Source organism: Ochotona princeps, chromosome 13 (assembly GCF_030435755.1).
Source record: "Ochotona princeps isolate mOchPri1 chromosome 13, mOchPri1.hap1, whole genome shotgun sequence".
Classification (NCBI taxonomy): Eukaryota; Metazoa; Chordata; class Mammalia; order Lagomorpha; family Ochotonidae; genus Ochotona; species Ochotona princeps.
In genome coordinates, this window is record NC_080844.1 from 40,465,904 (window position 1) to 40,488,773 (window position 22,870).

General features: G+C 43.6%; 1 protein-coding gene across 4 annotated transcripts in view; it reads left to right on the forward strand.

Moving 5' to 3' along the window:
• PLCE1 (phospholipase C epsilon 1) overlaps positions 1 to 22,870 on the forward strand; it is a 284,395-nt gene that overhangs the window by 149,188 nt on the left and 112,337 nt on the right. The window lies entirely within an intron of this gene.

Consider the following 22,870-nt stretch of genomic DNA (forward strand, 5'->3'; position numbering starts at 1 on the left):
TCATTCTTTGTAATGCCTGTGTTGTATTCCATGGAGTAGTTTCTTTTTCCATTCCTCTTTCGATGGGCATCTGGATTGTTTCCATGTCTTCACTACTGTGGCTTGTGCTGCTATAAATATAGGATTGCAGGTCACTTTCTCATATGCAGATTTCACTTCCTTTGACTATATTCCCAGGAGCAGGATATCAGGTCATATGATAGATGAGTTTTCAGTTGTCTGAGCAACTGATTTCCATGGATGCTGCATTCCCACCAGCAGTAGAGTAGGGTACCTTTTCCCCACATCTTTGCCAGCAGGTGTTGTTAGTAGATTTCTGAATGTAGGCTATTCTCACTGGAATAAGGTGGAATCTTGGTGTGATTTTTATTTGCATTTCCTTAATAGCTAGGGAGTCTGAGCATTTTTTCCACATATTTGAATTTTTCTTGTGGAAAATAAAATGTGTGTTCATTTCCCTTACCCATTTCTTAGCAAGGTTAGTGGGTTTTTTTTTTGTTGTTGTTGTTGTTTTGTTTTGTTTTTGCTATTGCTGAGTTTCTGAAGCTCTTTGTAAATCCTGGATATTAGTTCCCTATCTTCTGTGTAGTATGCAAAAAATTTTCTCCCACTCTGTTGGTTGCATTTTTGCTTTGTTGTTTGTTTCCTTTGCTGTGCAACTTTTTAGTTTGATGTAGTCCCATTTGTTTATTTTGGCTTCAGCAGCCTACGCCTTCCGTGACTTTTCTAAGAAGTCTTTGCCTATGCCCGTATCTTGTAGAGTGCTTCTCATGTTTCCTCGAACAGTTTCTGGGTGCAGATTTAGGTCCCTGGGTATTTTTCAAGTGAATGAAATCAATGAATGTGTGAACACCAGCGCCTAGCTCCACAATAGCACATAGATAGTTGCCAGTACAGATTTGATCTTGCAAGCATCATAAAAATCAAAAGTGCATTTATCAATAATGATTATCATTACACATTTTATACAAAAATTATTTGGACTAGTTCTAGCTCTGTCCAGTGTGTGACCAAAGGTAGGTGACAGAGCCTCTGAAAACCATACAGGAACATTTACACCTCGGGTTTTCCAGGCCTCCAAGAGAGCATCCTACCTATTTGGGAAGTATTAATTGTCCACACTGAGGTAGACAGCCCTGAAGTGACTTCTCCTTGTCCTGTTTCTGTGTTCACCCCCAGTACCCTCGTGCTCCTGGGCTAGTTGGCAGGTGCTCCTGATGGTTTTGTTTCTAAACAGTGGGTCCACACTGTGAAGGAAACGAGGAAAAGAAGGAAGGCTATCTCATTGGTGCTGCTGCGAAGGGTCTGGGGTCTCAAAGGGTTGAGGGTGCTTCCATTCTCCAGGCTGCACACCAGGAGAGGGGTCTCTCCCCCATGCTTATCACACACCAGCACTTTATGGTGGTGGAAACACATTTGTTTCACAAACTCTTGTTAAATGTTTACACTGCCAGGGTCCTGGAATAGAACAAACATCACCACACCCACAATAAGATTAAAGACCAGTAGAAATTCAAGGCAACACATAAGTTATTGACAAACTTGATACTACTGGCTCTTGTTAAGGGCTCTGTGAATAATGAGAGCTTGTTTGCTTTAAGACTTATTTATTTGAAAGAGTGACAGAGGGATTGAAAAGAAAGCACACGTAGCGAGAGAGAGAGAAAGGAAAGAGTGAGTGAGTGAGTCTTGTATCTGCTGATTCTCACCCTAGACCTGTAACAGCTGAAGCCAGAAGGCAAGCATCCCATTCAGATCTGGCAGGGACTGAAGTACTCAAGCCATCATTTGCGGCCTCCCAAGTGCCTTTACAAGGAGGTTGATGAGAAGTGGAGTAGCCTGGACTTGAGCCAGACACTCCATTAAGGAATTCAGGTGTCCCAAGTGGCAACTTCACCCACTACACCATAAGACCTGCCCTATCAGAGGATTTGAAGCAGTAGAGATGCAGTAAGATTTATGTTTCAAAGCATGAATCAGACCAAAATCAACTTGGGTCAACCTCACATACACAGCTCCTCCAATCCTCTTTGTAACCAGGACAAAAATTGTTTGCATTTGAAGCTTTCCCAGCGATTGGAGAATGAATGAATTAGTGCCAAGTCAGGTGAAGTGCTGTGGGGAAGGAGGACTAACTATATTTCCTGAGAACTGAATTCCAAAAAGTTGGACTTAGAAGAAGTTAGTGGTGCAGACTAGAAGGTGGCATTGAGACCTTCCCCTCCAGTACTAAGGCAGCTGTTACTGGTCCCCTCCCTCCACCTCATTCCAAGGCCAAACTGACTGAGTGCTCCCAGAAGTCAGAGCAGTGTTTTCCATTAATCAGGGAAGCAGAAACTCATTCCTCATAACTAAACTCAGGCCATGTGTGTTTTTCTTTGACAGCTGCAATGGTTTTTTTGTTGTTGTATCTTAAGAAAATATGGCGGTGGGACCAGCAGCATGGCCTAGCGGCTAAAGTCCTCGCCTTGAAAGCCCCAGATCCCATATGGATGCCGGTTCTAATCCCGGCAGCTCCACTTCCCATCCAGCTCCCTGCTTGTGGCATGGGAAAGCAGTTGAGGACGGCCCAAAGCTTTGAGACCCTGCACCCATGTGGGAGACCTGGAAGAGGTTCCTGGTTCCCGGCATCGGATTGGTGCGCACTGGCCCGTTGCGGCTCACTTGGGGAGTGAATCATCGGAAGGAAGATCTTCCTCTCTGTCTCTCCTCCTCTCTGTATATCCAGCTTTCCAATAATAATAAAAATCTTTAAAAAAAAAAAGTGGGGGTGGAATTTTGCATCTGAGTAGAGTTCTATCCTCTCTGGCAGTATGTAGCCACCATTCTCCCATGTCCCATGCGCTGTTGTTGCTCCACCTGCCTGGCACTGCCTAAGTGGTCTTCCTCCCAGCTCTGATGTCAATTTGTACTTGTTTGGCCTTGCTAGAGTCTCTGTGTGTGGCTTGGGATCTGAGATCCCCACGTGCCATGAAGCCCTTTTGGGGCTAGGAGGCCAGCAAGGGAGTAAGGCTCTAAGCATAGGCTGGTTACCTTGGAACAGGCTTCTGTAAGAGAAAGAGCCAACATCGGGAGTGTGTACAGTATGCCAAGGAGATGGTGTGGAAGTAGAGCGGTCAGCACAGCGAGAGGTCATGCTCATTTGGAAAGTGTGGTTACAATTCAAGGAGCAAGCTGCCATCTTGGACCTAAAGCATTAGAAAGACATTGCACTCTCTTAAAGAGATTGAAGGTTGGGAAGGTCAGCCCAACACAGTGACATGTGAGGGCTGAGAGTCTGGGGGTGCCTCCTTAAGAAAGCAAAGTGACAGCTGCAAACCTTAATGATTCTTCCTGGATCAGGAATCATTGTACTTACACTAAGGGCCAGGAGCCACTGTGAGCCCACTTAGTTTTTCTTGGCAAGAGGCACTGGGTACAGGAGAAGGGACTAGTCTTGAAAATTTAGCATCACCAGGAGAAAAATGAAATGCAATAAACACTACAGTTGGTTAAGAATGGAGGCATTTTTACTACAACAGAGAACCATTGTAAAAACTCGCCAGGCTTGTGCCAAGGCATAGATGCTGCTGAACTTGTCCCTGGAGTCTTGGGGCATTTGAGTGCTCTTGGCGCAGTCAGCTCAGCCAGAGTGGCTGGGAGCAAGGCCTCCTCGGGGCTTCCATCAAGCATAGATCTTGCCCAAATGTGGAAAATCTTTAGGGATGTCAAAACCATTAGGGATCCGTAGCCTTGACTTGAACCAAGCAGAATAAACAAACCCCTGCCCAAACTGGAACTTGCTGGACGCCTTTCAGAGTGTCCGAGGGGAAGGCTGCAGGCCTCAAGGGTCTCTGAGTGGGTTCGGGCCTGGTTTCAGCTGTGTCGCTCAAGCCTCATAACACTTGATGTGAACGCCTGCGCTTCACGTTGGCTTGTTCAGTTGTCTGTGCAATGCCACAAAGGGACTGCCTTGCAACTTGTCACACAGACCATCTCTTCCTTGGTGAAAGGGATGTTAAAGCCCCAGTTAGGCTTCTAGGGTGTGTGTTGCCTTCAGGAACTGGGCTGGTCACATTTCAGAGAGCATCACATTTTCCATGCACAGGGCCTTGGTGAGTTCCCAGCCCCAATTTCTGTTTTCCATAGCCTTTGGCATTCTTTCCAGCTTCATGATTCCAAAGCTTTCTATATGCAAAGCAGAGGGTAACTTTATGTCTCTCTCCCCCTCACTGTAAAAGTGACATTCTTTTTAGACTCTTTTTAATTTCCCCTTTTTTTAAAATTGGGAAAGCAAATTAGATAATTATGAGTGTGTATTCACTCACTAAGTGGTGAACTTAAGTGTCTGGTATGCCTGGGTAATATGCTGCACTGTTTGGGAATAGTAGAGTTGGGTGGACTGGAAAAAATGAAACAGGAGCTGGTGTTGCAGCACTGGCAGTAGCCTAAGTGGTTACGTGACTCCGTATCAGTGTCACTCTGAGTCCTGGCTGCTCTCCTTCGGCTCCAGCTTCTTGCCGGTGCACCTTGGAAAGCAGTGAAGATGGCTCATTCACCTAGGGCCCTGCCACTCATACGAGAGACACAGGAGTTCTGCCCTCCTACCTGTGGCCTAACCCAACCCCAGCCATTAAGATCTCTCTCTTCTCTTTCTCTGCCTCCCTCCCCCAAATAGATGAGAGGAAAACCATATCCCGCTTCCCTTGTGTTCTCAATCTATATAAAGAGAGACATTAAGAGAAGAGTCCAAAGACACGCAGTTAAGGGTCAAGGCCCGGATGGTTCCACCTGATTTGAACTGTGCTGGAACTAGACATGGGCTCTTACCCTGCTCCAGCACTACATTTAAGAGAGTTCCTGATGTGGCCCTGTGACAGGTAGAGATGAGAATAATAATAACCATAATAATAAACAACCATAATAACTCTAGGAGCAGAATTGACAAGTACCTAGGAGCAAACAGCTGTGTTGTAGCATGATACACAGGAAGCAAGGATCAGTGATGACGAATGTGGAGTTGGATGACGGACCTGAATTTACAGCAGTTATTGCGTGTAAGCTGTGTGGTCTGAGGCAGGTCACCTCACTTCACTCATCCTGAGTTTTAGCATCCTGCTTAGAGAATGAAACAATGCAAATAGAGTTAGAATGGTACAAAATAAATGAATTAGCAGAATGATTAGAATGTCTGGAAAAAAGCAAAATGAAACAAAACACCTGTGACAGCAAGAACAAAGGCTTGGCTGCAGAACTGGGTCTTGGGATGGGGTTTGAAAGGAGAGGGAGAGAAGTACAACTGGGGAATGTGCCTTGGTAGCTCCGGACAGGTCAAAGCAGACTTCAGGACAGGAGCTGGCACAGCAGCTCTTGCCCACGGGGCACATTGCTGCCACCCCCACTTCGCCCTTACTGTATCCCCAAGACTGATCAGTCTCCGTGAGTGACTCACCCATCCTGGAAGGTCTCACTGGGCTTCCTAACCAAAAGATTTACACACAAATCCTCTTTACCCTTTCCTACCTTAACTGTGAGGAGAGAGAAAGGAAAGGAAAATGGAGAAAAGAACCAGAAGAGGGAGAAAGTCTGAGCTTGCAGAGGTGGAAGCAGCTCTCCGAGAAGGGTCTGCCTACACAGATGCTGCTCTGAGCACTCGGGGTCTCTGCACTGGCCACAGGTCCGACTTCCCTTTGACCCTGTCTGCTGCACTCCATGACAAGGTCTTCCTGTCATTCCAGCAGGTGGCTCTATAGCTTAGTTCATTCAAGTCACTCAGTTGACTTGAATCAGTTTTAACACAAGGGCACTGATTGTTCCCAGGCAAGTTTACAGCAGACTGATTTCTCAATGCGGATCTCCTTCCCAAGTTCTGTGAACCACACGCTTCTCCATGATTGCCAGTAGCAACAGCTATCACTGACTGCGTTGCTCACTACCTACAGTAAACTCTGAGCACTCCACCAGTGCCAAGCCTGCACCTGGAATTGCGGTCCCAGAACCAGCTGAATCTCGGGCCTCTCCTGAGACTTCTGGTGTCAGGTTCTGCATGTTCTCAGGTAAAATCCCCTGGTTGGAGTTTTGGCTGGGCCACTTGCATCTTTTCTGTGTCTTCAAACCCATAGTCTCATTCACTTCCATGATCAACTTTGAGATACTCCAAGCTCTTTCCATTGGCAGGATGTTTGGGGATTTCTTTGCTATCTGAAGTCTAAAACCCACTGAGAGTGGTCAGAGGAGAATTCCAATTGACAGCTATTCGTTTAGAGATCAAGACGAGGATGGCAGCTTGGGCGCCTTCAGGTAGACTATAGAATTCTCAGGGAGTATATCCACCAGTTGTCATAAAATTCAGTCTCCTCCTGTCTTCTTGCTTTGTGTCTATAGACAAAGAGGAAATCAGCGAAAATGAACAGATCAGTGAGTAATCAGGGATAGCAATGGATTGAAGGAGTCGCATACCTTATGTGTGTCAGTGGACCAGTTCCCTCTTTCCAGGTGCTTGTAAATGGGTAGTTAGTTAGGAGCACACTCCCCATGTGTGACAGCCTGCCTAGAGTTCCTGTGGAAACATGCAGCCCTTCCCTTAATGGTATAGTCATGGTGCTGAGTATTTTATGGATAGTTCAAGGTCTTTAAAACAACAGAGAGGTGGGATTAGGATCTTCATTTCAAAGATGAGAAAAATGAGACTTGGCAGCTCTAAGTTGATGTTCTTAGAAATTTCATTTCAGGAAAGAGGAGAGGAAAGGTATTAGTGACTTTCTGACTCTCTGTTCTCCTGAGATGTTCCCAGCTGGCCCCAGACTTGTCTGCCCCAATCCACAGTCCTGAGGCTCCATGGCAAGACTTAGCAGAGGCTTGCATGGTGATCCCACAGCCTGCGCCCCCATCTTCCAACCTAGAAGATGTGACAAGAGTGTCCATTCCAGCCACGTAGTTTTTCAACCTGTGGGATTAGCAAAAGTGCTTTACACTCAAATCTCACATCCTGAGAGATGTTTCTGTGTTCCTTCTGCCTGGGGTTTTGCAGGAAGTTGATCAGATGGCCTACTCTGTCTAGAGAGGTTAATTACAGGGTTAATCACCTAAGCAAGAATTTGAACTTGGGTGTCCATTCCACACCAGACCCATGTCCCCATGTACTCTCCTTTATTTTATAAGGAGACCTATGCAGGCTTGTGGTAGGAGGAGGCTCTGTGGTAAATGAGGGTGCCTGATCCATGAACTCACAGCCCTGGGTGGCACAGTGAGAACTGGCAGCTTGGGATGTCTCTGTCTGGTTTAGAAGCCAACGTCTGTATTGCTCATGCTCACCAGACAGAGGCTGGTAGCTGTTCTTCTAGGCCCTGGGACTGTTTTATACCAAATCAGACGTTGACCTCAGGAAAGAAATGTAAGGTCTTTCCCAGGCTGCGTAAACCCTGTTGGTTTTGTGTATACATTTCACTGGGCTGGCCTCCATCCTCCTGCACCTCCCACTGGCATCACGGACATCATCTCACAGCACCAAATGACCCTTCTGAGCCCCCAGGACCTTGGTTTAGGGGGGATTTTATAAGGATTCCTTTGAATCTTTCACAGCACAGGATATTCAGAAAGCTGTTGCAAACACACGCATGTGTTTACATGTGAGAGTTAAGGCTAAGCATTGAGAATAGAAGGGAAGTGACCAATTATCAAGACAAGCTGATAATTGGACACAAACTCATCCCAGGGCATGGAGGAATAGAAATTCTTCCAGGATTTGGCTCTGGGGAGGTGAAGGTGGTGCTATCAAAGGGACAAGGAAGTTTGATCCAGTTTAGCTATCTTGACTAAAAGTGCTGGGACATTCAAGTAGACATTCCCAACAGAAGCACCAGAATTGGATCCAAGTGAGAAGTCACAACTAGAGTTTCATGTTTGTAAGTCTGACAGCTTGAGATGAGAGCTTTTAAGAGAAGTGGGAGATGAAAGAGGATTGAGAATTGAGTTCAAGCTGAATAGCTGTTAGTGCCTCCAGGAACCTGCATCATAACTGGAGTGTTAAGAGTGTAGCAGTGGGGCCCAGTACGATGACTCAACTGGCTAAATCCTTGCCTTGCACACATCGGGATCCCATATGGGCATCAGTTGGTATCCCAGATGCTGCACTTCCCATCCAGCATCCTACTTGTGGCCTAGGAAAGCAGCAGAGGATGGCCCAAAGCCTTGGGACTCTGTACTCACATGGGAGACCCAGAAGAAGCTCCTGACTTCACATCAGCTCAGCTCAACTCCAGCTCAGCTCTAGCTGTTGCCACCATTTGGGGAGTGTACAAGCAGATGGAAGATCCTTCTCTCTGTTTTTCGTTCGCTGCTTAAATCTGATATGCCTTTCCAATAAAAATAAATAAATCTTCAAAAAAAAAAAAAAAAGAACAAGCCATGATGATTTAGTGTTCTGAGCAAGCACATCCATCGCTGGTTGGGCTTGTGAATTACTGAGTTCCTTCCACATGACAACTCTATGGTGATTTCCATGCTGTCAATCATAACGTTCCCAAATGCATCAGTAGGCACTAGGACATAATTTTTAACTGCTTGGTTTTACCAGCAAAGATCTAGTTAAATCATGAAACAGGGTAAAAAAAAAAAGTGTGACTAACTGAACAATTGTAAAAGGTTTCTGAACAACCTTGTCCACTACTAGATTAGGTATGTCACATAGGTTGAACCACATAGTAAACACAAAATGAAAACTTGTAATAACATTTGATTAACAATTAGAATGCTGAATATCTTATGCTATTTTGATCCCATTTTAGTTGAGAGTGTGAAATGAACAGTTTTGAGTTTGTATATATCCAACTGGCAAGAAAAGGTCAAAGGAATGGGCTTTTGAGTCTCTTGGCTTAGCCCAGAATTCTGGCCTCCTTACTCACTATCTGTGAGCATGTGGGCAGGTTACTTAGTCTCTGAGTTTCCTCAGATATACAGTGGAATATTAATCATACTTAGAATGGCTGGTCAGACCAGACAAGATGCTTAAAAACATTTTTACAAGTCATGTACTTAGTCAAGTGGTAAGTTCTACAGTTGTTAGCAAGTAATATTATCAGTACCATTATTGTTACCTTTTATGGAGAAAAAAGCCATTTCCATCCCTATGTGTTTTTCTCATTAAACTAACTTTGACCTGCTCTGAGTTGGTACAGGTCATTTCTGCAATAATATGTTCTGAATCAGAAATGTACACTGAATTTTTTTTAAATCACAGGGCTATTTTAATTAGTACTCATATAGTCAGGGCTGAAAATGTGATTATAATAACAAACAATAAAGAATGTATTCTTAAATTTTAAAAATATGTGTTTTCTTTTTTAAAAAACAAACATAGTTCTTAAAAAGAACAGTGTTTAGGATTTGAAGTCATGGTTACAGTCACATTTCATTTTGCCATCTGTTCTTGTACAAGTCCAAGTTAACTGTGCTTAGACATGTGATATACTCATATAAAATGTTTTTAGGGTTAAATATATCAATGTAGTCTACAATATTTCTATAATAATGGCAGAAAACACAGGACCATCCCAATGGAAACAGAGAAAAATTTGACATAATTAGCACACTGTTGTGAATAAAAGTACTTGATGAAACAGAAATAGCTTCTTCCCCCGTCTGAAAAAATGGATTTATGCAAAACGCACAGCTGACATTGTGCATGATTGTGAAAGGCAGTTCTGAGCTTTCAGCTTATCAGACACTGTCTCCTTGCTTTCTCGTGATAAAATTGAAAACCCCAGGGAGTGAAGGTTGCCTGTTGATCTGACCAAAGGCAACTTTTGGGGAGACAAGTTCACCTTGCTAGAGCTGCCTATCAGTCACTATTCTTACAGTAATACTGGAAATTCAGATAGGAATAGTGCATTGGTCTTGTTAAATGCAGCTCTTGGCAGGAAACAAGCATTTTGTGTATTTTTAAGACCTCCCTCCTGGCCTGTCTGCCTGTTAGTCTAACTCCTTACATTCCTTCCCCCAGAAGAATGGACCCCAACTTCTGTAAGAGATCTGAGGCAGTGATCTCTCTGGCTGCTCATGCTGAGATGGGGCATCATCAGGAGGCAGCAGGGTCTTCTTCCACAGGTCGATCTAAGGGTTTCCAGTAGAATGCAGATTTTCTCTGGAGTATTGTCTGAAGTACCACCTGGAGCTTGGAGGCTTCTTGGTGTTTAATACAAAGAGATGACTCCAACCCATTGGCACGGTCCCATCATTCAAGTTGTCTATGAATTTAGAAGAACAGTTATGTTTTTGAGTCAGATCACGGGAGACACAATCATCATATATAATAAATAGTAATGGCACAAAGCTGGCAGTGAGTCCTTAGCTGTGGGCAAAGAGGACACATTTTGCTTAGGTATCTTTGGTTCTCTTTTAAGGGATGTGCCAAGATCTAACAAACGTCTTTGTAACACATCTGTAGGGGAGGCTCCCTCAAGCATCCGACAGTCAGTTGTCATTTAGAAGCTGGATGTGCCCAGGTATCCAACAGAAGTGAGACTGTCCTTTATTGCAAAGCTTGCGCTGTTCTGTATGCCTTCCCTGTTAATACTAACATCACTTAGAGCTGAGTACTCGACCCAAACACAGCTTTATAATTGAGTAATGTATAGGAATGGTGTAGCGACAGTGGCTTACAGAAGGAAGACAAGATTAGGATAATGCAGATTGAAAGAACAATAATAGAAAAGATAAAAAGAGACCCAGGATTTTACTTTGCTGCAGCTGAGTTGTGCTGTAGTAACAAAGAAGTTACTTATCTAAAAATGGGATTCTTTTTTATTTATTTATTTTTCATTTGAAATACAGTTACAGAGAAAGAGAAGGAAAGAGAGAGAGGTCAATCTTCCATCCTCTGGTTTACTCCCCAAATGGCTGCAGGAGCTGAGATTGGATCCATCTGAAGCTGGATGCCATGGGCTGCCTCTGGGGCTCCCTGTGGATACAGGGGCCCAGGGACTTGTGCCAGCCTCCTCTGCCTTCCTAAACCATAAACAGGAGCTGGCTCAGAAGCAGAACATCCGAAACTTAAACCAGCCCCCAATGGGATGCCAGGGTTGCAGGTGGAGGTCTAGTGTGCTATACCACCACACTGGGGGTGTAAGGCCCGGAGGTAGGGGTTTCTTCTTAAACAATAGCCTGAAGTGCCTTCACACAGTGTTGTTGTCCCCGTCCATGTTAGGCCCAGGATTCTCTTCTGGAGTCTGGCCTGTGGGGACTCCAGTGTGTGATGCATCCAGGAGTCATGGCCTGAGACCTTTATCATATGATGAGACAATCCAGCGCTGCCTGTGTTTGTGTTCAAAGTGAATCCAAGTCCGAAAAGTTTCTGGATCCTGAATTAAACAAAGTTTCTTGAATGTGATACCAAAGTTACAGCAAAAGGAGCACTAGATAATTGAACTTAATTAACATTGTACTGTTTACATCAATAGACTATCAGCAGAAAAGAAAGATACCACAGAATGGGAGAAATATTTGCAAATCAGCTATGTAATAGCAGATTAATAATATTCTGAATATATGGAAAACTAAAACAATAACCCTCCCTCCCAAAAAATTCATACATGAGCAAGGGGACTGGTTCAATGGCACATCAGGATAATCTTCCACCTGCAGTGTCAGCATCCCCTGTGGACACTGGTTCACACCCCAGCTCTTCCACTTCTGATCCATCCCATGCTCATGCCCCCTGGGAGAGCAGCAGAGGATGGCTCAAGTCCTTTTGATCCTGTACCAACATGAGAGATCTGTAATAAAACTTCTGGCTCCACACAGGCCCTGTTGTAAAAGGGGAATATGGCAGCTCATTTGGTGCTATAGCAGAAGAACAGAACTAATTGGACAACTACTCCAACGATGATAGCAAAAATCTCAGTGAATGGAGCCAATGGACTTTGGGAGGGTGGCATCATCCTTGGATCAGTGAAATTGGCAGCATTACAGAACTATCCAAACCACTTGGACAGAACCCTTGGAATATGTACACATTGAGACTCTAGGTTGATATAAAGTGATGGTTCCTCATGCCTGGGTACTGGGACTTTGGAAAGTCGTGAGTGGTTTCCCCCTTTGTTTCTCCCCTCCCCTCAGGAGCAACAAGAAGAAGCAGCAAATTTGGAAACAATAAATTCACCCAATTTTCCCTAAACCTTGATCCTTTCCACCCTCATCAGCTATGTAATCATTATTTTAAAATAGAATTTATTAAAAAAAAAAACACAACTACTCCTGGCTCCCAGACTTAGATCAACCCAGCTCCAGCCAGAACAACTATTTGGGGAGTGAATCAGCAGATGGAATATTTCTTTATCTCTCTGTTTCTGTTTATCCCTCTCTTTCTCTGAAAGTCTTATGTTCAGGTCAGATAAATGAATTCTTTTTTTAAAAAAATAATAGACATGTTCCTATAAAAGATATACAAATGGCCAAGAAACTGATGAAAAATGCTTACCTGATTGCCATTGGAGATCTGCAAACCAGAGCTGTAAGATACCACTTTGTACCCACTAGCATAGAAAGTTGGCGAAAGCATATAAAGAAATTAGAGCCTTCTTCTTTGCTGGTGAGGATATAAATTAGTGCATCTACTGTGTGAAATGATTTGAGCATCCCAAGAATGCTAAACAAAAAATTAACATATGTTCCTGCAACCTACTGCTTGGTATGTTCCCCATAGACAGGGAAATGTGTTCATACAAAAATGTTCACTCCGAGGTTCATAGCAGTGTTACTCATACTAACCAGAAAATGTAAGTAATCCAAATGTCCATCATCTGATGGATAAACCAGATTTGATATTTAAACATAATGGAATTCAGTCATAAAACAAATTAAGTAACGGTTTATGCTGCAACTTTTGATAACTCTTGAAGCCTTTAAGCTAAGTGAAAGAAGCCAGACACAAAAGACCGTGTGTCTGTGATTCCGTTGTCTGAAATGCCCAGAATAGGCAATGTCACACGGAGAGAGGAACTTAACAATTGGTTGGGGGCATGGAGATAATTCCATAATATTTGGAATGAGGGACATGGAAGTGAAGTTGGTGCCAACATGTGTAGGGTTAACTCTGAAGGGTGTGAAGGTGTTCTCACATTGACTGTCATGATGATTACTCAACTCTGCATTGGTTCTAAACTTTGAGAAGAAAATGTTATGGTGTGTAAATTCTATTTCACTTTTTAATTTCAAAAAATTTTTCAAGACTTATGTTTTTGAAAGCTGGTTACAGAGAGAGGGAGGCACAAAGATGTTCTATCCACTGGTTTACTCCGCTAATGGCCTTAAGAGCTGGGGCTGGACCAAACCAAAGCTAAGAGCCAGGAGTTTCTTTCAGATCTCCCACACGGGTGGCAGTAGCCCAAGCACTTGGGCCATTGTCCACTGCTTTACTGGGTACATTGCTGGGGACCTGGATTGGAAGTGGAGCAGCAGAGACTCGAACTGATGCTTATAGGGGATGCTGGCATCACAGCCGGTGGCTTAACCCACCATGCCATAACACCCCAGTAGAGCTCATTTTTTAAAATGGACATAAGTAACTCCATGACATTTTAGCATGAAAGGATTTAATTTTGAGGATTCACAAAAGAATTTAATAATTTAAAAAGTGGTTTAAATTTATTCATTTGAAAGTCATAGCAGGCAGATAGACAGATCTTCCATCAGCTGGTTCACTCCTCAGATGCCGGCAACAAGCAGCACTGGATCAGAGCAAGACCAGTAGCCGGGAGCTCCGTGTAGATCTTCCTTGCGGATTGCAGGAACCCAAGTACTTGGGTCACCATGTGCTACTTCACAGGGTACTTTTCACAGGAAGCTGGGACAGCAGCGGTGATGGGACTCCATCTCGAGCACTCTGATAGGGGCTGTGAGCATCCCAAGGATGCTGAGGATTCGAGTCACCATAAGTAAGAAGTCATTGAGTAGAGGAAATGCCCTGGGCTGGGAGTGGGACACCTGGAGTTCTAGACCTTTTTTGCAACTTGCATTAATTTAGTGACCTTGGAAAAGAAAGTTGATCTCTAAGAAGTGTAATTTTGTGATCTGTGAAGCATGGAAAATTTGTCCCAGTCAGCCCTTCTGTTTCTTACATAGTGTTATTTATAATGATGTAAATTAGCCACTTAAACTTCCGTAAGCATCAAATGTTACAAGACTGGTTTTACCCTTAGGTAAATGTGCATAGCAGAGTTTAATTTATTTGAATGAAATTCTGTGTTCTCTGACTTTAAATTTGTAAATATTGTATGAATTTCTAGAAGAAAATGTGAAAGGTTCCAGCAGAATATTAACCAAGATTATGCCTGGATATGTAATAACTTGAATTTTTTTCATCTTCACTTTGATGGGTGTGCATTTCTTAGCATGTTGAGAAGCTAAAGTTGTTTTATTGAGAATTCTGTCAGATTTTCTGTTCTGAGCCTTTTCAATCGATAGATTATTTGGTGTGAATACATCTTAACTCAGTCTGAACATATATTGCCTTTTCTTTTTAAAGTGTTGACTTAGAAATAATTTGCAGCATTGATCTTTTTTTTCATCTATTGTTGAGGGAAAGCCAGATTTGTGTGTTGTGAGATTGGTTTTTTTTTTTACTAGGAAAACCAATACAAAATGAGAAAAAAAATCACCCATTAACTTTTTTTTCTAGATCCAATGCTACACTATCGAAGACAGTTTTTGGTTCTGCCTCAGATTGTTTTCAAACTAGTTCTGAATCTTCTCTGAAAAGAGATCACTGTCCTTCCCTCTGTCTAGTTTCATGTAGTGAGGGGTGTACTGTCAAATGCACAGATGAAAATCTAGTGCACAAATGGTGTTAGATGTGACGAAAAATAATTCAAAGAAAAACTGATGAGTAGACACAATAGGTTTTACTTCCTTGTCCAAGTTCCACCTTTTTTAAAAAAAGATTTATTTATTATGTTTCTTGGAAAGGCAGATTCACAGAGATAAGGAGACACAGAGGGAAAGATCCGTCGCTGATTCACTCCTTAAGTAGCCACCATGGCCAGAGCTGAGCTGATCTGAAGCCAGGAGCCAGGTGCCTCTTCCAGGTCTCCCGTGTGAGTGCAGGGTCCCAAGGCCGTCCTCTACTGCTTTCCCAGGTGACAAGCAGGGAGCTGGATGGGAAGTGGAGCAGCTGGGATGTAAACTGGCACCCATATGGAATCCCAGTGTGTGGAAGGTGAGGACTTCAGCCACTAGGCTACCATGCTGGGCCCTAATCTCCACTTTTTAAAAACAATGCTACAACATTTATTGGGGGAAAAAATTGGAACATTTCCATGCTGAGTCAGTTATTCTGTGCCTGAGAAGATTCTCTGCTCTCTGGATGCATTTTTTCAGATAACATAGATGTTTTAAAAAATACTGTTACATGTGCATAACGCAAAAGTTAAGTGAAAGACAAGTGAGTAACGTATAAACACTATTAGTGTGGTACACGCTGCAGAGAGATGCAAACATAAACCTTCATGTATAAAATGTTCCTTTTTTCCTCGGTAGGATCATTCTCAACTTTACTGTTTTCACCTAAATTTACCAAGAAAAGAAATTCCAGTTCAGCAGGACATGTAAATTTACCTCACTAGGGTTTTTGCAAGAATTTCTGTTGGAGAAAGTCCTAGAAGTGGAAGAGCTAGAACAGAGGGTGTATAGACTTAAAATTTTTATTTGTCTTCCAAAAAATCTTGTGCCCATGTCACCATCCCTTACAGAGAATAAGAATGAAAAGGCAAATATCAAAAGTAGAGCTACGCAGTGAGTTGTCTCCTGTTGTGATGTAATTTAAAGTCACGATCAGCAAGTGGTTCAGTTGGCTTGGGAGAGGGATGCCTTTAAAGACCGATTCTTGTAAGGTACAATCCTGCCTAATTGTCCAAGTGTGTGTGTGTGTGTGTGTGTGTGTCCATACACGTGCAAAACACACATAATAGAAAACCAGGAGGACGAGTCTTGTCAGCATAAGAGGCAGTGCTGAGTGTAATACAAGGCCGATTTTTATCGTCCAAGCCGAATTTCAATTCTGACCCCTCTCGTAGAAGCCAAGTTGCTTTAAATAAATTGTTTAACATTTCTGATCTCTGTTTATTAAAAACACTTGGAAGGGAGGAAAGAACTTGGAGGGAAAGGAAGGAGGGAGATGACTCAGGATGTGCCAGCTTCTCCAAGCAGCATCCCTCCTAGGATTCTGTGGCTGGAATTCTCCTGTAAGGAAGTCATGTGTAGATGCACCCTGGTAGGAGGCATACCTATGTGGATCTGTTACCACACCCGTCTGCCTTTGTTCCTTCATGAGCCACACTTCTCTTGCTCCTACTGGGACATATTTGTATGCCAACACTTCAGAAAGTTTGTGGAAAATAGAATTAAAAGATTTTTTTGTGTGAAATAAATTGAAATCTGTGCATAATTGTTTGAATATATGTATGCTTCTATGAGCTTAGAGATCCTTTGCAAAGCTTCCTCCCTGGTTTCGTACAGTGATGCTCCACATCTCTTAGTATAGGCCTCAGTGATGGAGGATAAAGCCATGGTTCGTCTATCTCACTCTTTATGAAAGAGTGAGGCTTTCAGCAGCATGGTGGGCCAAGCCTCCTTGGAACCACTGACTTGATGCACTTCCTGGGCCTCCTTCAGTTCTCTCCGCTCTTGAGAACTCCTGAGTGTGATGAGAAGCCGCTGAAGGGACTGTGATTGCTCTGTCAATGATGCTGAGCCAGACGGTGAGGTCAAGGAGGGCCACCATGTGCTGTAATACTACATCCTCCTCAAGGGAACCATCGGAGAGTTTGAGAAGTCATGCAGTTAAGACGGAAAGAAAAAAAAAGTTTGTATAACACAGTATTTCCCTAAATTATTAAACAAAGAACCACACTTTGCAAAAATTCAGTATAACATGCTTGGGAAAATGCTGATATAAAACATGGGAATGATCTTAAGAGCCCATGGGCAAGACAGGAGCAGCCCAGGCTACAAGTCTGCCTGCTGCAGTGTCTGGCAGCTGTGACATGGTATGTGGAGGGGTCATTCCAGGCTGACCAGTGAAAGGAACTGGCCCCACTCTGGGTCAGATTCCTACCTTTGGAGTTGGACAAGGTTTTTTGACCAGATCACTCCAAGTAAAGAAGTTTGAGAATGGGCCTACACAGAAGCGTTTGTACACCAGAAGGCTAATGAGCACTGTGGAGTGAGACCAGAAATACGGGCTCTGGGATCAGGTACAGGGTGCTCCATCCCAGCACTCCAGCTTGTTGCCTTGTAGCCTGATATGCACTTTACTGTTGCTGTAAATGACATGGATGGTAATAGTGTGCGCCTCCCAATATCATCCCTGGAATGCACAGAGTACAGCAAGCTTTTATCTAAGCAGAATATTAGAACTCTATGTTCTGATGCCACATGCGGAAGGTTTCTAGGCTGTGACAGTATCTAGACATTATAGACCAATACTGTAGAATGATTATTAGCTAAAGACGTGGCTGTGCTCAGCATTGTGGTATACCAGATGAAGCCTCTTTAACACCAGGATCCCACGGGGGTGCCACTTTGAGTCCTGGTTGTTCCCCTTCCTCTCTGTCCCTGCTGATGCACCTGGAAAAGCATTAGGGGTGACACAAGTGTGTGGGAGACCCACGTGAGTGACACTGAAGAAGCTCCTGGCTTCAGCCAGCTCCATCCATGGCCGATGCAGCCATCTGGGGGGGTGGACCCGCAATTGTAAGCTGTCTCTCAGTCTCCGTCTCAGATCCTCTCTAACTCTGCCTTTCAAATAAATAATAACAGATAAATAAACCCTTTAAACGACAACATAAATAGAAACATGGAACTGAGAGAACACATTAATTTTAAGTTTAGTAGTTAATTTTTGTTCAGAAATTTTCTAAAAATGATTTCATAAAAAGATAACTGCAAGGCCCATTGTGATAGCCTAGTGGCTAAGTCCTTGCCTTACGTGCCAGGATCCCATATGGGTACCAGTTTGTTTCCCAGCTGCTCCATTTTCCAGCCAGCTCCCTGTTTGTGGCCTGGGAAAGCAGCAGAGGATGGCCCAAAGCCTTGGGACCCTGCACCCATGTGAGAGACCTGGGAGAAGCTTCTGGTTCCTGGCTTCGGATCAGCTCAACTCTGGTTGTTGTGGCCCCTTGGGAGTGAACCAGCAAATGGAAGATCTCTCTTCTCTCTGTAAATCTGGCTTTCTAATAAAAATAAATAAATCTTTGAAAAAAAAACTGCAGTGGCTTTTTTTAAAATTTATTTTTATTTGAAAGACAAAGTTAGCACAGGGGACAGAATCCTCCAACTGCTGGTTTACTCCCCAAATGGATCTGGGCCACTCCAGAGACAAGAGTCAGATGCTTCTTCCAGGTGTCCCAAATGGCTGCAGGGGCCCAAGCACGTGGGTATCCTCCGCTGCTTTCCCAGTGGTACTAGCAAAGAGCTTGATTGGAAATGGGAGCGGTGGAACAGCCAGGACTTAAACTGATGCGTCTATGGAATGCTGGGATGTCACAATGGGTAGTTTAATTCACTGCAGCATAATGCTAGTCCCTAGTGTGGATTTTTTTTAAGATTTATTTTTTATTTGAAAGTTACAGAGAGAGAGAAAGATCTTCTATCCTCTGGTTCACTCTGCAGATGGCTACAACAGCCAGAACTGAGCCAATCTGGATCTCCCACATGGATTCAGGGTAACAAGGGTTTACGCTGTGCCGCCTTTGCTTTCCCAGGTCATAAACAGGGAGCTGGAGCGGGAGTGAAGCCTCTGGAGCACGAACTGGTGTCCAGATGGGATGCCAAATGCTGCAGGCAGGTGATTAGTATGCTCTGCCACTGTGCTACCTTCCTTAAAGTGGATATTTGTGAACATTGCTGCCCTGATGGTGCAGGATTCAGGGGTCCTAGATCTAGTAGGTCTTTAAAATGACAGTAAACATGGGCCCGTGTCGCAGAGAAGTCTGGAGGGTGACTTGATGGAACATGTGAAGGTAATGGAGGAGGTACTCAAGAAAGATGAGAAAATGTGGTGCAGTAGGGGTTAACAGTGCGGGACTAAGGGGTGGAAAATTACATCTCCAGAGCTTGGATGATATTTCTTCTTGTTGCATTGTGTGAACTCTCTGACAGTCCTGCCTCAGGCAGAGCCACAGTGAAGGCCTACTTTGTTTCAGGTTCTGGTATTAGGTTCATGTTTCCTTTTAGGATGATGTCATGTGTATCCTGAGACACGTGGTGGTCTCTGGAGGTGGTCTCTGGATTTATTACGGTTACACTGACCAGGCTTCTTTTTCTTTTATTCGATAGTTTTTAGGACTTCTGCATTGCTGTGTCCTCCCAGTCACCTGACTTGTTGTTCATTAAGCAGCCGGTGATTCATATCTCAGGATATGTTACAGTTTCTAATACATCATCTTGCCTGGCATTGTTTCTACATTTTATTATGTTATCTCTTCTCTTACATAACAGACAAGTGACTGTTTCATAAGATTTGAGAGTTATTTTATTTCCTTTGCAAAGTGCTGCAATTCCAAATCCTGCTTAGATTAATTGCTTCTGGAAACAGTACCTGTGTATAGCTAATTCCATTGTGCGAAGATTACTAATAGCTGGAAGCTGCAGTCTGCCTCTGTCACTGGGCTACATTCAGACTCAATTTTCAGGATATCTAGTCACTTTCTATAGCACTCACAGAAAAAAAAAATATTTTTTGGAGAGTGAGGCCTTGCAGACTCTGTGTCAGCATCTGTAGAAGGAGCTTAGAGAGAACCTAATGTGACTGGTATCTGTTTTTGCTACAGTCGATTTTTTTAAATAGTTTTTTCCCCCCAGCAGGTGAATAAAAAATGCCTAGAATCAAGTTCTTCCTCTTCTGCTTTCCTTTCTGAGTCAAAGAGGAGTCATCTCTTTGATACTATAGATTTTATGAAAGGCAAACCAGATTTTCTTTTTTGGCCTGGAATCCATTTAAAGCAAATCCAAAATCGACATCAGTGGAGAACAATGCTGTTTGCACTTTTAAACTCTCTGTTGTGTTTAGACTGTCACTCGCAGCCTTCTGCTAGAAGGAGAGCTCCCTGCTTGACCAAATGCCAGTTCCACCATGAGCTTTTTCTAAGCGGTACTGCCAAGGCAGTTGGGCTGCTCAGAAGAAATGACTTGAGCAGAGAACATAGCAGAGCAGTGCCAGGCCAACATGGTGACAAAACAAGTTGGAATCCTGAGGATGGAACTGGGTCCCATTTTGTTCCCCATGACTCTATTGGATTATGTGAATATGGGCAAACCATAGAGTGTGATATTTTTGTTTGTTGCCACCATCAAGACATGCAGGCTAAGTCCCAAAAGGTTAGATACCACATGTTTGCCTTAATTTAAGATGATATGATGCTATGTAAAACATGTTATTTTATGTATGTTATATGTTGTGTATAAACTAAAATTGAAATGGCAACGAGGTGATCATAGAATGTGATTAAGAACTCGCATTTGTTTTTAACATATTGGTTACGCATTACTATGTCAATTAATTCCATAATGAAGTTAATTGTTGCTGATGGTATGTTGGAGCTTTTAATTGATCAGGGTGATACTCTGCTGGTTCTGCCCTCAGACCAGACAGAGTCTCCCTAAGAAGCCGATGAACTTGACTGGACTATAAGATGCTGGACTCTATGTTTAGTATCTGCTTGCAAAGAGGCAGTCTCGACTAAACTTGATCTGTGGTTATGCAACAAGGTGGAGGAATTCACCATGGGGGGAGGGTGTGGGAAGGGATGGGGAGAATCGCAGTACCTATGAAACTGTGTCACATAATACAATGTAATTAATGAATAATTAAAAAAACATGCAGGCTATCCTTCAGAGAAGGTATCTAATGAAGGGAGGGTTGAGATGATTCAGAAATTAAGGACAAAGGAAAGTCTTGTTTTTTTACTTTTAAGGGTATTGGGAATGATTGCTTGTGTAAACCAAGAAGTTGTGGGAAGAAAAGTTAGGGATGGAGATTACTACTAAGACAAGCTCTAGAAGGGACAAAAGTAGATTTAATCACAAACCCAGATGGAAGAGGAGGAGGCACATTGTATCCTTAGAGAAGGAGAAGATGGAAGAAACCAAGGCATTGAAGTGAAGGGGTTCTTAATGCGTGGTCTTAATTGTCTCAGCCTAGTAAACCAAGAAATGACCAAACAATTCTTTTTTTATAATTTATCTATTTTTATTGAAAAGTCAGATATACATAGAGGAGGAGAGTCAGAGAGGAGATCTTCCGTCTGCCTGTTCACTCCCCAAGGGGCTGCGATGGCCGGTGCTGCGTCAATCCGAAGCAAGGAGCCAGGAACCTCCTCTGGGTCTCCCCTGCAGTTGCAGGGTCCCAAGGCTTTAGGCCATCCTCGACTGCTTTCCCAGGACACAAGCAAGGAGCTGGGTGGGAAGCGGGGCTGCCAGGATTAGAACCAGTAGCCATATGGGATCCCAGCACGTGCAAGGCGAGCACTTTAGCTGCTAGGCTATCGTGCCATGCTCAATCAAACAGTTCTAAGGGAAGCTGAAGTGAATTTGGCCAATGAAAAAGGCAGGAAGAGGGAACAGTGAGTGGTTGAAGTAAAATTAATAAATTCATGTCATGTCTAAAGCCAACTCAAGAACTTTGTGGCCCCATTCCTGAGTAATGTGATTGTCAGAGTCATCATGTGATGGGAGAGACAAGAACAAAATGGGTGACTGTAGTTTGTCCAGGATTGAGGATTGGGCAGTACACATGGTAGAAAGCCAAAGTGTTAAAATCCTGACCATGGCACCATAACAGGTTCAAGGGAACTAGAGGTATTAATGGAGGGGGTGGAAGGTAAGAATGAAGTCAAGTTCAGCAATAATAGCTGGAAGCTCAGTAATACAGAAGTGAGAGCAGGTTGGCACCACAATTAAGAGGTTGCTGAGGACAGCCGCATCCCGTATCGTAGCACCTGGTCTCTGGTCCCACCTGCATCCTTGATGCCAGCTTCCCTTGGGAGGCAGCAGATAATGGCTCAAATACTTGATTCCCTGCCACTCACAACCTGCCTGCCAACAATCAGTAGAGGGCGCTACTGAGTCCCAGGTGTCTGGCTTCAGACCGGCCCAGCCCCAGCTGTTGTGGGCATTTGGGGAATGCACTAGTAGATGGGTGATCACTCTCTTGTCCCTTTCTCATCCTTTCAAATAAAATAAAAATGAACAATAATGCTGTAATGAAACCGTATGGAGTAATACTTCCAGAATTTTCTGCAGTGGAGATTTTTTTAAAAAGTCAAGCAATCATGGATTCTGAAGGCTAAGGATGTAGTTCTGTGAATTAGTTGTTGCCCACTATCCAGGATGGGTCACAGGTCATAGGTGATAATACAGTGCTGTCAGGAGAGTGTGCGGAGTCATCAGTTGCTTTGCAGGAAGGCGGGTGTGTGAGAGAGACTGTGGGCAGCTAGAACCTGGCCCTCTCCTAACGTGCAGTGAGAGGTGGCCAGCAGAACGTCCAGGAGGGATACTGCATGGGAAGTGAGGCCCAACAGCAGTGTTTTCTTCCATGGCTCCCTGGGTGCTACTCACACAGCATGAAACCATGAATGGACCATAAAGTGTGGCTCTGAGGAGACACTGGGTTAAGCCAATATACACAAAGCAATGTTTTCTTGCCAATACCTGTTTGAAGAGTATACTTTGGGAAACTATTGTTGAATGAATGGTTAAGTGGATGAAGTGAGTCAGTTCTCTGCAAGAAACTAAGAGAAAACACATTCTAGCCTTTTTAACTGGGAGGATCATTTTGAGCCTGGGAATTTTTCTCTTTGGTGTTTCTCTCTAAGGCACTTCTACCCTCTTTCCTTCATGC